This window comes from Muntiacus reevesi, chromosome 4, assembly GCF_963930625.1.
Source record: "Muntiacus reevesi chromosome 4, mMunRee1.1, whole genome shotgun sequence".
Lineage (NCBI taxonomy): Eukaryota > Metazoa > Chordata > Mammalia > Artiodactyla > Cervidae > Muntiacus > Muntiacus reevesi.
This window is the reverse complement of record NC_089252.1, coordinates 94,287,358-94,302,601: the sequence shown is the minus strand read 5'-3', so window position 1 is coordinate 94,302,601 and position 15,244 is coordinate 94,287,358. Positions and strand designations below refer to the sequence as shown.

The window sequence follows — 15,244 nt, the reverse complement described above, 5'->3', positions numbered from 1 at the left end:
ATAAAACAGCACTGAAACAGCATTAATTTGGGGGTCCCAATTCACATAATACTAGGAGACTCAAATAACAAAGAATTCAAAAGAGGGTATTACATTTAAAATATGTATTGTAGACACTTGCAAACAGCATTAGATGGAAAGTGGATGGCTGAAATCTTACAGAGGACAATCTAGCAACAGCTGACAAATTATAAAATACTCTTTGACTAGGGATTCAATTGGAATAAATTTACTCAATGGCTATATTTGCAAAAGTCTGTCCAAATCTCCAGTACTGTTCATTGAAACATTTTTGTAACAGTGAATAAATAAAAATAAACACGAAAAAACCCTGGAAACAACCATCAGGAATCACTAGATCTTCATGTGTTGGAAGTGCAGGAAAATATGTGGAAAGGTAACTACTATCTGACCTTTTATGTGAGAAGAATAAAGAAAAGGAGAGACCATGTATTAATGGAAGGAACCACCAACAAGTTTTAACAACAGTCTCCTTTAGGACGAAGGACTTGAGTTTGGGAAATATAAGAGGAGACGTCACTCTTCATTACACAGACAGAAAGAGATAGATAGATCTGACTATTCTGTGTTGATTTATAAGCACTAAACACACTTTTTTAAAAAATTGGTGTTGCTTAAGCAATAGTTATTTGGGCTGGTCTATGTGTTTATTTCTTTTTAATTCTCTCCAGTTAACAGACCGAAACAAAAGCTTAAAAAATATATTATTACAAAATGTATCACAGAAAGAAGTAGGTAACCAAACTTTTTTAAAAATTATAAACACAAATTATAGTCTACACGATCAGCAGATGGCTTATAGATCAACATAGCTAACACTTATTCTTAATGGAGAAAACTGCTTCAGTGACAGCTAAAAATAACAAGGCTAAGATTGTCCTTCCGTTTTTAGACAAGATAAAAATTAGTTAAGAGCATTTTTAGCATTAGAGAAACAATGCAGGATCCGTGTGAACCACAAAATTCACGTCTTCAGAAGATAATTTTCCCATGGTCAAAAAGAGCAAGTCGTGAGGATGAAAGTTTTGATGGTTAAGAAGATGCTATGATGCCTAGGAGAGGAACTACTGATCTTTATTTTAATATCACATTCTAAACCAGATTCCCTACTATAGCTGATCACTTTAGAATAGACTAATGAAACTCAATTTGAACTATTTTATTTGAGTTGTAGTACACCTAAGATTTCAAGAGGCCAAAAGAAAAATATATAGCTCTATCTCAGATCATTCAATTATTCATCAAATATTTATTAAGTAAGAAGACACACACACACACATTTCCTACCCCCCCAAAATGGTCTGAATATAGTTTATAAAATATATACAATTGTGCATTAAGCATATGAAAAGATATTCAACACCACTAATTATTAGAGAAAGACAAATTAAAGTCACAGTGAGATCCTACTACATACCTGCCAGAATGGCAAAATCAATATTAGGTTTTAGCAAGACCGTGAAGCAACAGGAACTTCTATATACTGCTAGTGGGTGTCTAAAATGGGAAAACAATTTGACAGTATCTTATAAACTAATCTTCACTAACCACTGTTAGCAAGAGAAGTGAAAACAAGTACACACACATAAACACACAATGTATAGATGAATCATCACAGTGACTTTATTCATTATATAATAGCCCAAATTGGAACCAATCCAAATGATTACTAACATTGAATGGATAAGGGAACTACATTATATTCAAACAACATAATGCTACACAACAATTAAAAGACACAAACCACTAACTAATATTGATGAATCTCAAATACATTATGCTGAGCAAAAGAAACCAGACACAAAAGACAACATATTATCTGATTCCATTTATATATGAAGCTTCAGAGCAGGTCTATCTACAATGACAGAAAACAGTTCAGCAGTTACCTGGAGTGAGAACAGGCAGAGATTAGCACACAGGGAATAAAATCTATAGAGTATACCTATAATTTCCTGGCTTTGCAACTGTACTACAGCTATATAAGAATGTTAGCACTGGAAGAAGCAGGGTGAAGGATACACAAGAAGTCTGAACTATTTTTTTATGACTTCCTGAGAATCAACACTGATATCAAGACAAAAAACTTTTTTAAAAGGGGGACTCAAAAGGAAACTTTGGGGGTGATTCTAATACAGTATATTTCAATTGTTGTTAGTGATAACACAGGTTTACACATTTATCAAAACTTACAGAACAGTATATCTAAATGGAGACATTTTATAGTATAGAAACTGTACTATCATAAAATCAATTTTAAAAGTTTAAACTGTACATAATTATTGAAAGACTATATGGTAGGCACTGTTCTTAATGCTTAGTTTTCAATTTTTCATTAAAGAGAGAAATTGAAAGAAGAGTGGAGTAAATCTTGGTGGTTAAGACAGACAGGCTTGAGTGTGAATCCTGGTTCTACTCTTTATTAGCTGGTGAACCCAAGTGCCTTGCTTAATCTCTGAACCTCACTTTTCTCATTTATGAAAACAGAGCACTGATGTAACAGTAGCTCTAATATAAGACTTGTAAGGATTAAATGAGATTCAGACAGTACTTGGCAAAGAGAAAGCACTTAATAAAAGATGGAGATTATCACTAGAGTGGGCCACCATTGAAGCAAGTGGAGAAAGAGCTGAGATCATTCCAAAACGGACTGTTATACCTTTTAAAAATACACATACGGAATTCCCTGGTGGGCCAATGCTTAGGACACCAAGCTCTCACTGCCAAGGGCCTCCCTCAGTTCAATCACTGGTTAAAGAACCAAGATCCTAAAAAGCCACACAGCATGGCCAAATACATACTCATACAAAATACTAGCTATGAATTAATATATAAGAAATTATAATTAAAATGAACTTTAAAAAATGCACATAAAACTTTTGACTTACATGGCCAGAAACAAAACACAAGCACGGGGAAATTTGGAATAAAGGATACTTCTAGAGTTTCCAGAAGGGAATAAAACTCTCAGTTCAGTTCAGTTGCTCAGTTGTGTCCAAATCTTAGAGACCCCATGGACTGCAGCATGCTAGGCTTTCCTGTCCATCACCAACTCCCAGAGACTACTCAAACTAATGTTCATCACGTCGGTGATGCCATCCAACCATCTCCTCCTCTGTCATCCCCTTCTGTTTTCAATCTTTCCCAGCATCAGGGTCTTTTCCAATGAATCAGTTCTTTGCATTTGGTGGCCAAAGTATTGGAGTTTCAGCTTCAGCGTCAGTCCTTTCAATGACTATTCAGGACTCCAATAAAACTCTACTGCACTAAAATTTTCTGGACACGTGTAAACTGGTTGACACGTGTAAACTGGTTAACATTTAGCACAGGTTTAATACACTCCTGGCACTGTGCCACCAACTTGAAGGACATGAGTTTGAGCAAGCTCCTGGAGTTGGTGATGGACAAGGAAGCCTGGCATGCTGCAGTCCATGGGGTAGCAAAGTTGGACACGATTGAGCGACTGAATTGAACTGAACTGTCACTTCACTGGAATTACTCAGAAAATAAAATCAACTAGTAAATTACTGATATGGGATAGTCATGCTGGCCAACTCTACTTCTAGGTCTAAATATTCTTGAATTTGACCACAAGGACAAGAAGTTTATCAGCAAAATTCCCACTGCCTAGAACCTAGGATTTATATTCCCCTAGGAGACCAGAGTTCTGTGCAATAAAAACACACCAACAGTTAACATTTGAGCTGTAAGTTGTAAAGATGTTATGGGATCCAAATGTACCACTGCCTAAGTCAGAAACAATTCCAAAGACTCAGGATTCAGTATCTCTTTGTCTCATACAGGTCCTTATGACTCCAAAACAAAAATTCAAAGAAGACTCAGGATAGAATATTTCTTTATCCCACATAGATCCTTATGAATCATATTCAAAACCTATCAAGATGAACCTGGGGCATTGAGACTGGAAGCATTCTTAATTCACAGACACTCTGTTTACACTTGAGCTTTACAATCAAACTAGCCAAGCTAGCTAAAGTTTATGATCATCAAACTAAAACTCCTCCCTACTGCGGATGTGCAAAAGGGCAGGGTTAACTAAGCTGCCGGTTAACATTTACTCTGTGTTCCGTGACATTTATAAGCCAAAAGCCTCAACCTTCGCATTACATTAGAAATACTGTACTTTTTTGGCATCTAATCTCAAATTAATTGCCAGTTATTCAGGGGACATGTCTATAAATCTTCTCCTAATTGTCAAGGGCAGTGAGCCAATGAAATAATAATTGTTAGAGGAAGAGTTTGTCATAGCATCTTCGCTCTCTGTGAAATTCAAGATTTGTTTTGCAAATGGAAAAGAGAACACAGGTCAGCAACATGCAGAACTTTTTCCAAGAAAAGGTTTCAGAGCTAATTTTAAGATAATTTTATCATTTAAATAGGAAAAGGGGGACTTCAGACACTGTCTTGGATTAGTCACTATTTCATATTTTCATATGTATATATCTGGAATTCTGTGGTCTTAAATTTACAACAATATAGCTCTGCTTTTTTGATTACCATTACTTGACAGAAATTTAACCATGTCAATCAGTGTACTTTTGAATTATTTACATGTTGTATAATATTCCACTTTTAAAATACAGCAATTTTATTTCTCCAGAGATAATTAGGCTATTTCCAATGTTGCTGACAATTCAACAATGCTGCAGTTAAGTGTCATTAAAATACTTAAAAAAAAAAAAAAAGCAAAATTGTGTATTTTTTTACTCCTAAAGTATCTAAACCTGGAAATAGATGTAGTCACCTTCCAACTTACCTGTGAAGTGAAGTGAAGTGAAGTAGCTCAGTCGTGTCTGACTCTTTGCGACCCCATGGACTATAGCCTACCAGGATCCTCAGTCCATGGGGTTTTCCAAGCAAGAATACTGGAGTGGGTTGCCATTTCCTTCTCCAGGGGATCTTCCCAACCCAGGGATCAAACTCATGTCTCCCACATTGTAGGCAGATGCTTTACTGTCTGAGCTACCAGGGAAGCCTCTCCAACTTACCTAGGTATCTCTTAAATTCTCAAAATCATGGGGGCCAACTTGCTTTTCTACCAAAAGGCTTGGAAGTTGTATTTCCCCACACTTAAGCCAACATTTGCTATTATTTGTGTATGTAGGGTCCTGGGACTAGTCCCAGATTTGAAGATTCACTAGGAAGATTCACAGGATTCAGAATATACTTGTACTCAAAGTTATATTTCATTATGGAAAAAGGGTACAACACAATTGCAACAGAGGGAAAAGGTTCAAGGGGCAATAAAGTCCAAAAGAAATCAGGTATAAGCTTCTAAGAGTCTCCTCCCCAGTGAAGTCACTAATTCCCAGGGCAACAATGTGAAATGCGCCCATTAGACACTCAAGGCAGCTCATTACACATAAGGGCCCAGAATTTGTATTAGGAACTAATCGTGTAGGCAGCCTCTGCCTGGCATAAAATCAAGTTCCAGACTCCCAGAAGGAAAGGATAAAATGTATCTTTTGCATCAATAGTTAAAGCACAGTAAGCTGCTATTAGCTCTGGGAATGGATAGAACCCTCTGGAAATGCAATTTCCCAGATCCTAGCCAAGAGCTGAAGCTGAAACTCCAATACTTTGGCCACCTCATGTGAAGAGTTGACTCACTGGAAAAGACCCTGATGCTGGCAGGGACTGGGGGCAGGAGGAGAAGGGGACGACAGAGGATGAGATGGCTGGATGGCATCACTGACTCAATGGGCATGAGTTTGAGTAAACTCCAGGAGTTGGTGATGGATAGGGAGGCCTGGCAAGCTGCGATTCATGGGGTCACAAAGGGTCAGACACGACTGAGCGACTGAACTGACTGAACCGAACTGAACTGAACTGAGCCAAGAGCCAATTTGGTATGCTGGCATTCAAACTAACCATCAACTCTTCTCTGCACTGTCCATGGTGTTTCCCAGGTGACGCAATGGTAAAGAATCCACCTGCCAGTGCAGGAGATGCAAGAGACAAGGATTCAATCCCTGGGTCAGGATGATCCCCTGGAGTAGGAAAAGGCAACCCACTCCAGTATTCTTGCCTAGAAAATTCCATGGACAGAGGAGCCTGGTGGGCTGCACAGTCCATGGGGATGCAAAAAGTCAGACATGACTGAGCATACACAAACCACCCATCTTTTAAAATCTTCCTAATCTAATAAAGGTGAATTGATATTTTGGTGCTACACTAATTTATTTACAACTACCAAGTATTAATGAAATTGGACATTCTTTTTTTCTTTTTAACATTTCTTCTCCAGTAGCTTGCCTGTTCATATTCTTTGTGCATTTTCCTAATGGGTTGTCTTGTTATTCTTGATAAGATGCTATTTATATATTCTGGGTATGATTCCTTCATCAAGTATTTATGCTACAAACCTTGCCTGTTATTATTTAAACATGAAACAATTCCCAAAATAACTGAGTTGTGCTGTTCTTCAACTATTCCACTCCCATGCTAGATAGTTTTCTGCCAACTCAACCAGAGCATCATTTTCAAGGTGATGGATTATAAAGGAACTCTGCTCTGATCTCTATCTTCTAGAATATAGATTCTAAGGAGAAATGCTAGTCAGTAGAAATAATGTGCATGGTCAAGAAATTAGGTTTCCATATAAACAAAAGTACCTACAGAATGGGAGAAAATATCCAGTATGTGCAAACGATGCAACCTATTTGGGACTTATTTCCAAAATACAGAAAAAAACAGCTCACACAGCCCAACAACAAAAAAACAAAAAACTCAACCAAAAAATGGACAGAAGACCTAGGTAGATGTTTTTCCAAAGAAGACACACAGATGGCCAACAGACACATGAAAAGATGCTCAACACTGCTAATTATTAGAGAGATGCAAATCAAAACTACAATGAGATATCACCTCACATCTGCCACCATCAAAAAGTCTACAGTTAATAAATGCCGAAGAGTATGTGGAGAAAAGAGAACTCTCCTACATTGTTCATGGGAAAGTAAATCTGTTCAAGCACTACAGAGCATAGTATGGAGGTTCCTTAAAAAACGAAAAATAAAGCTACCATGTGATTCACCAATCCCACTTCTGGGCATATACTTGGAAAAGGTGAAAACTCTAATTCAAAAAGATATACGAACTCCTACACTCGCAGCAGAAATATTAACAATAGCCAAGTCATGGAAGCAACCTAAGTGTCCAGCGGGAGATCAATGAATAAAGAAGATACAGTGTATGTGTGTGTATAGATGCAGGCGTGTGTGCGTCCACGCACACAGACACACACACACACACACACACAAAACTAGAATATTACTCAGCCATAAAAAAGAAGAAAATAATGTCATTTGCAACAAAATGGATATGGACCTAGAGAATATTATATTAAGTGAAGTCAGACTGAGAAAGGCAAATGTTATATGATACCACTTATATGTGGAATCTAAAAAATTACATAAATGAACTTATTTACAAAACAGAAATAAGCTCATAGACATAGAAAACAAGCTTATGGTTACCAAAGGGAAAGGGAGGGGTAATAAATTAAGAGATTTGGATTAACAGATACACATTATTAAAATAAAATAAACAACAAGAACTTACTGTATAGCACAAATAATTATATTCAATATCTTACAATAAACTATAACAGAAAAGAATCTGAAAAGAATATATTCTTTAGGTGTCTGTATATGTATATACATTTTTATATATATACAACAATATATCTATGTACTATATACAGGACAGGCTTTTCTAATACAAAATTATAAAGTGAAGAACAAATTTACTAGCTTTGTAGTCACTCAGACTTACAATCTGACATATCTTTAAATAAGCCTTGTCCGAAAAATATGTTCACTATTTGTTTTGTCATAACATATTTTTCCTAATGTTTTTCTTACCGTGAAAATAAGATAAGTTACTGGTGAATTTTAATACTTAAAGGGTACAGAGTTTCACCTGGGAAAGATGAAAAACTTCTGGAAATGTATGGTGTTGATGGCTGCACAACAAAATGAATGTACTTAATGCCACAGATCTGTATACTTAAAAATGGTTAAAATGATATATTTTATGTTATGTACAGTTTACCACAATAAAGAAGCAATATAAATTAATTACAAGATTTAAAAAATATACAAAACTACCCAAAGAAAGTTTATTTATTTTTAATGAAAAGATAACTGCGTTACAGAATTTTGTTGTTTTCTGCCAAAAGTTTAAAATAAACTGTTATTTAATTTGCATCACCATTAACATTTAGTACTATATGCCCTGAGTATGCATATACATATATACTTAGAATATGCTTAAATAGTGAAGCAGATTCATTGATTCACTCAACAAATCTTTCTTAAGAGCCTTCAGCCAGATACCCTGTGGGCCCAGAAGACATGGCATGAAAACACTGACTTCCTGAGTCAGGACTGGCACACCTGTTTCGGGAAGCAGAAAGCAGGCCTCAGGACTGAGGTAATAGTAAGACGAGAGGGAAGACGAGAAGCTGGTTAGTTTTGCCAAGTGTGGGGGAAAGCACTGTAGACAGAGGGACAGCATGCATAAAAGTTTGAGAAGCAGAAAGGAGGTTAACATTTTAGAGAAACAGCACAAAGCTCAGACAAGGGCTAGGCTCAGACAGAGGTTCCAAAGATAAGCAGGGACCAGATAATTTTGTACCTTGCAGACCATGAGAAGAGTCTGCACTTTATTCCAAGCTCAGTAGGAATCCACTCAAGGGATTTTAGTCAGGGAGGTGGGAAGGTCTGGTGTAAATTTTGAGATGACTCTTGCAGCCGTGTAGTGGGTGAAGTATACGGGGAGGAAATGGGATGACATCAGTGAAGCTGACCCAACAAGACCTGAGATGACCTGGATTAAGGAAATGACCAAGAAGAGGGGCAGAGAGGACAGAGGAGGTGCAATTTAAAGCTGAAATGATAGAGTTCACCTATGTGATGGAGGAAAATAGCAAATGCAAGAGAGGACACAAAAATGACTTCAGTGTCTGAGCTTCAGTTAAGCTGTGATGAACAGGTTTGAGTGGAATTGAGACTTACCATGAGTACCTATTTAACATGGGATGTGTCAAGATCAAGTGATATACATGATTCAAACCCAAATGTTCTAATAATTCATAAGCATTTCCAATATACTATTAGAGTTCAAAATATACTTTTAATTTACATAGTATTTTAGCTTATCAATTTATCACAGTCTCTGTAATCATTACCAATTATTAAGCATATAAATTGTTTCCACTGTGCTTATCTTCCTTATACAAAATCTATCTGTATTTCTTAATACTTTCTCATGATTTGTAAGTGAAAATGTTGGTACAAAAGGTATAAAAACATTTAAGGTTCTTGACAGAAAACCCCCTCCAAAAAGATTGTATCAATGTCCCTTCATCCTTGATTTCATTTATTTTTACCATATTACAAGGCATGTGGGATCTTAATTTCCCAACCAGAGATCAAATCTAAGCCCCCTGCAGTACAAACACAGAGTCTCAACCACTGAACAGTCAGGGCATTTCCTTCCAGCTTGATTTAAAAACGGTCCCAAAATATCAGTGTGGGTTCACCTTAATATTATTAGCTTCACATTAATAGATATTTAGATGTCTTTTCTTTAAATATATATATATATAAACAGTGCTGTAATGGAAAACACTGAATATGAATTTTTGCTGAAATTTCCTGGAAGTAGAATGAATAGAGCAATGAGTATGAACATTATTTTTAAAGACTTTTGATACATACTGACAAATTGCCTTCCATACAGCAGTTTTTGGAGGAAATATAGTATCACTGATCTGACAACTGGGGGCTTCACTGGTGGCTCACAAGGTAAAAAATCTGACTGCAATGTGGGAGACCTGAGTTCGATACCTGGGTCAGGAAGATCCCCTGGAGAAGAGAATGGCTACCCACTCCAGTATTCTTGTCTGAAGAATTCCAGGGACAGAGGAGCCTCGTGGGCGACAGTCCAAGGGGTCACTAAGAGTCAGATATGACTGAGCAACTACCACACATCTGACAATTACAGAGTCCAAATGAGAATGATTTTTCTCCTTTAAATTATGTGATTTTTTTTTTTAAAACAAAAGTTTCCACCAATAATTCAAATAATTTTAATTCAAAGCTCTGCATTAAAGAGGAAGAGTGGCTGCTAAAACTATGCTTCTTTTCATTCTGAGAAACTGTTGGTTCCAATGAGAAAACTAATTTGGAGAACGGCTTGTTGAGAAAAAACAAATGAATTCCATTTAAGTAAAAAAAATAAAAATAAAAACAAAAGAACCCTTGTGTCTAAAAAACACAGAAGTTGGTAACACTCCGTGTGCCAGTTACAGAATTACTTCCAAGCCGCCTTCCCCCAAATGACAAGGAAGATTTGGTCTAGGTCAGGGGTCAGCAAAATTTCTCTGTAAAGGGCCAAGAGTCAGACAGCACATATTTTTCAGTTCTGGGGGCAGGTATGGACTCAGTCCAACTGGTCAACTCTGCCTTTGTAGTATGAAAACAGTCATAGATTATATGTAAACAAAGTTGTTTTCCAATAGAACTTATTTACAAACAGGCAGCAGATTCAGCCCAGGGGCCACATTTGGCTAACTCTTTGTCCAGATGTTGGTTCTGCATCTCCAGGTGAGCAATTCTTGTGTAACACTTGGGGTACAGGATATTCATCGTCTCTAACATTAGCCTAAGCAGCTCTACTCAGAAACGTATTGAAATTCAGATTACTACATTGTACTCAAGACCTACTGAACTAAAATTTCTGAAAGTCAGGTTCACCAATCTATGGTTTAACAAGTCTTCAAGTAATTTTATATATGCTAAAGTTGTCAAATTAAAGGTCTAAGTTCAGCAAAGTTCCTTAATAAAACTTAGGGAACTAGGTTCTGAGAATGAGCTTTTCCCTGTTTCTCCCATCTCTTGCAAACCTCAAGAGATGCTGCCACTCCACTAGTGAGCTAGTAATAACACTTTATAATAAGAAGCACAGCACACATGACTCCAGGCAGGTGGTATCTCATTAGACCAGCAGAGATTGAATCCTTTTCCCTGGTGGTACAAAGACTGCTGTCCTTACAGTCTTGTTTTTGCAGAACTTAAAAAACAGAAAAGAAAAATACATGGTGAGTCTGTGATGTGAAACAGAGGCTGCAGGACAGATTTCTGTATGCTGATGAAGCTCTAGAAATTACTATCTACATTTAACTCCCTACATGGACAAGCATGAAACATTTTGCTAGCACTTCAGGATAGCTGCTTTATTATTATTACCCCACCTATTTTCTCGGTTCTTTTTCTCCTGGTCAATCTTTTGATGAATCTCATCCCACAGTGAGAAGAAACCTGAATTAGGCATGGAAAGGAAAACAAGGTTCAAGTTCCATCATCTCTATTTTTCTCATTATTTCCAGCCTTTGTGCTTTTTATATTCATTCTAGTCAAACAGGGTAGTAGAATAACACATGCTCAGAAAAATAAATAAATAAAAGATTTACTGAGAGCAGAAAAGACAATGGTCCCCTGCTGGCAACACTATATAGCTGAGTTTCTGCCCAACCCTAATCAACAAACAGCTGCATGACCTCATGTAAAGCTGAAGTCAAATGTCTCTACAATCAGAACCGTGAGTGGAATCTGAAGATAGTGTGTGTGTGTCCTTCAGGAAGACACTAAATTCTTAAAAAGACATTACGATCTAACAGAACCGTACTCAGCCAACCTGCAGGACTCAAGTGCTGACAGCGAACACTGGATGGAACATGGCTCTGAAGGCCACCCACAGTGCTAAGTAATAACTTTACAATCCTTACTCCAACCCAATGAGACTGGTTCTGCTTCCAATGACATCTTCCATAAGATTAAATTGAGGCTCACAGATTGCCCTATAACCCAGGTAATTTGACAAAGTGGAAATAAGTGTAAATAGAGAGAGATAATGGGCAAAGCAACATGTTAATAGCAGTCAGTGATGATGGAATACATTATGCTGTTTTTGTTTTTTTTTTTAAATTAGTGTATAGGTTTGAAATATTTCAAGATAAAAAAAGAATGATTTTTTTTAAACAGTCATGCTCATCATGCCACTAGAAAACATCTATGTGGATCTCAACATAAAAACCACAGGCTGACTTCCCATAAAACTGTGGCATTGTACAGCTGTTCCAATATTCTCTTGATGCTCAACATAAGGAAACCAAGAAAGTGACATCTGAACAGCATTAGATTCCAGAGAACGCTCAGACAGGGAGTGTGTGCAACGTTCCTTCCCAGGATTGGACACCCCGGCTTGAAGTCCTGCACTCTTGGGTCTTAGGACACTGTTGACAAGAAGTTTTCAGTATGTTTACACAAATACAAACTGAGATGCCATTGGCATTCCATAGTTTGAACATACATAGTAATTAACACAGCTGTTCCCCTACCATCCCAATCTCACTCCAATTTATTCTCAGACAAGAACAGATAATGCAGGTGGTAAACTATATTCTAATATGGTCTGATATCATTCAAGCAACAGCAGGCTAGGACTAGAGTTCCAGGTCCTCTGACCTACACAAGGAAATATCATACAAGCAGAAAGTTAAAGTGAAGTCTCTCAGTCATGTCCGACTCTTTGGGACCCCACGGACTGTAGCCTACCAGGCTCCTCCGTCCATGGGATTTTCCAGGCAACAGTACTGGAATGGGTTGCCATTTTCTTCTCCAGGGGATCTTCCTGACCCAGGGATTGAACCCAGGTCCCCCGCATTGCAGGCAGACATTTTACCGTCTGAGTCATCAGGGAAGCCACCAAGCCATACAAACAGGGTGCTGGGAAAGACTAAAGGCAGGAGGAAAAGGAGGCGACAGAGGGTGAAACTGTTGGATGGCATCGTCAGCTCAATGGACGTGAGTTTGAGCAAACCCCAGGGGACAGTGAAGGACAGAGAAGCCTGCCATGCTGCAGTCCACGGGGCCAGAAAGGGTCAGACGCTACTGAGCGACTGAACAACAAGGATCACGTTAGCACACGCCACTGCAATTTCTGCTGGACTGTGAGAACAGAGCCCACCAGCAGTATCTACACATTATTTGATGGGTCTGAAAAAGGTTAGACCATTTCCCCTGAGCAAAGCATCCTAATAAGTCTATGCTTTGCACAGCACTCCTCTTTAAAAATCTTTCAGAACTGAAAACAAATAAGAGAATCACAAGTATATGGTCCCAGACAGGTGAGAATGGAAAGAAAGATATCTTGCATCAGTAAGATTCTACAGAAGATGCAGGCAAAACTTTTCTGAAAGGTCAGATAGTAAATATTTCAGGCTTCACAGGCTGTAAGGTCTGTGTTCCAACTCTTCAGCTCTGTTTTACCAGGAAATCAACTCTAAACAAAATGTAAACAATTGTGCCTGGCTGTGTTCTAGTAAAACTTTATTACAAAAACATACAGAAGCCTGGACTTGGCCCACAAGCTGTAGTTTGCCACCACCCCATTCCAGAAGATTGTCTCTCTCTCAAAAATGTGCTGTTTGCCTAAGCTTGACGGGCTTTACATGACTGCGCATCTGTGTGTATACAGGTAGCTCTGGTGTACAAACAACTGCCTTAGAAAAAGAGTAGGAGGCTGAGCCACAGATCTGCACTGATGGGGTTTTCATAAAAAAACTCTATGGCCTAAACATAACCCATTCTAGTGGCCTCTACAAAGCAGAACAATTTTACACATTTAAAGAGCCTTCTGAGAAATGTATTAGATGTTTCCTGGAATGGAATGTAATTGGTGTCAATCTCCACTTTATACAAATCTGCAGGATAGAAAAACTCAGACATTATAAATAAAAATTTCCCTTTGATGATCATATGTTTGATGCTTTATCATAAATCTCTTTCATGAACATTATCTCATTTAAACCTCATAAAATCCAGGGAGAATGGTAATATTGTTCCCATTGTTCCCATCAAAACAGATGAAGAAAGTGACACTCCAGGTACTGAAGGGATCAGATGCACATAGGACTAGAACTCAGATGTCGTAACTCCAAACCTCTACACTTTCCCCCTTTCATCTCTGTGATTCTAAACCAAGTGTTTATCCAGCAGTGGAGAGTGAAACTTTTTGTTAAAACCATATATTGGTATTTATAACAACTGTCAAGGTTATGGAAAAGCAAGATTAAGAACCTTGTACAGACTAGAGGAGTTTAAGACATGACAACTAAACACAATATAGTATCCTGAACTGGATCTAGGGACAGAAAATAGATACTGGTAAAGCAACTTATGTCAAATGTATCATGACTACGCAAGATGTTGGCACTGGGAAAAATTAGGTGAAGGAGATTCCAGAATGCTCTGTACTATCTTTGCAACTTTTTGCATCTAAAATATTCCTAAACAGAATTTATTTCTAAAAAAATGTACATAATGCACCTATGTGAATGTGCCTATGGGCAAGGGTTCTCAGGCTGTTTTACTTTTGTCAAACCAGTAGGTAAGAATTCTTATAGGGATTGATCACAGTTCTTATTTATAGAGAGTATGATATACGGTATATGTAGCTAAAAAATATTTGGGAGAAAGAGTTCTTAATTCATAGACAGTCATAAGATATTTCTAATTCCTGTAATTCCATAAGTGATTATCATTTTCACACTATTATTTCCATTCTATCACCGTCTTTCAGCTGTTATTCAAAAGTGATTATAAATAATGGGGCTATAAAAGCCATTCAATAATTAGGACACTCACTGGCCATATGCCCACCCCGACAGTGGGAGGTGATTTATGTAAGGAAACCCCATCACATCTGCCAAGCTGGTTTCTCTCTGACAAACTCTCCAATTGCAGATGAAAACATGCCTTTTAATAGTCATCTTTTTCTTAACTAGAGCACTGACTTGCGAGCCAAAGTGCTATAGCATTTGAAATTTTATATACAAGGAAACAAAAACGGACTCAATAAAACCATTCTCTGTCTTGCCATTTCATGGATCCAGATAAGCAGAGGAAAAGCACAGAACATCATCAACTGGGTCTGGTCAGAATCCTGGTCTTTGTCACAGAATGGGGAAAACCTAAAGGAAATCCAAGAACAAAAGAACTCAGACCTAGCTAGTCGCATCTCACCCCCTTGATACACAAGACTTTAACAGATGTAAGCTTAAGCCCATGGCATGATTCACCAAGGGTTTCTTACAGGAGTGCCACCGGCATCTTGGACAGGAAAATTCTTTGTT

General features: G+C 37.7%; 1 protein-coding gene across 10 annotated transcripts in view; it reads right to left on the bottom strand.

The window, feature by feature from the left end:
- Positions 1-15,244, bottom strand: part of MAGI1 (membrane associated guanylate kinase, WW and PDZ domain containing 1) — a 636,320-nt gene that overhangs the window by 255,432 nt on the left and 365,644 nt on the right. The window lies entirely within an intron of this gene.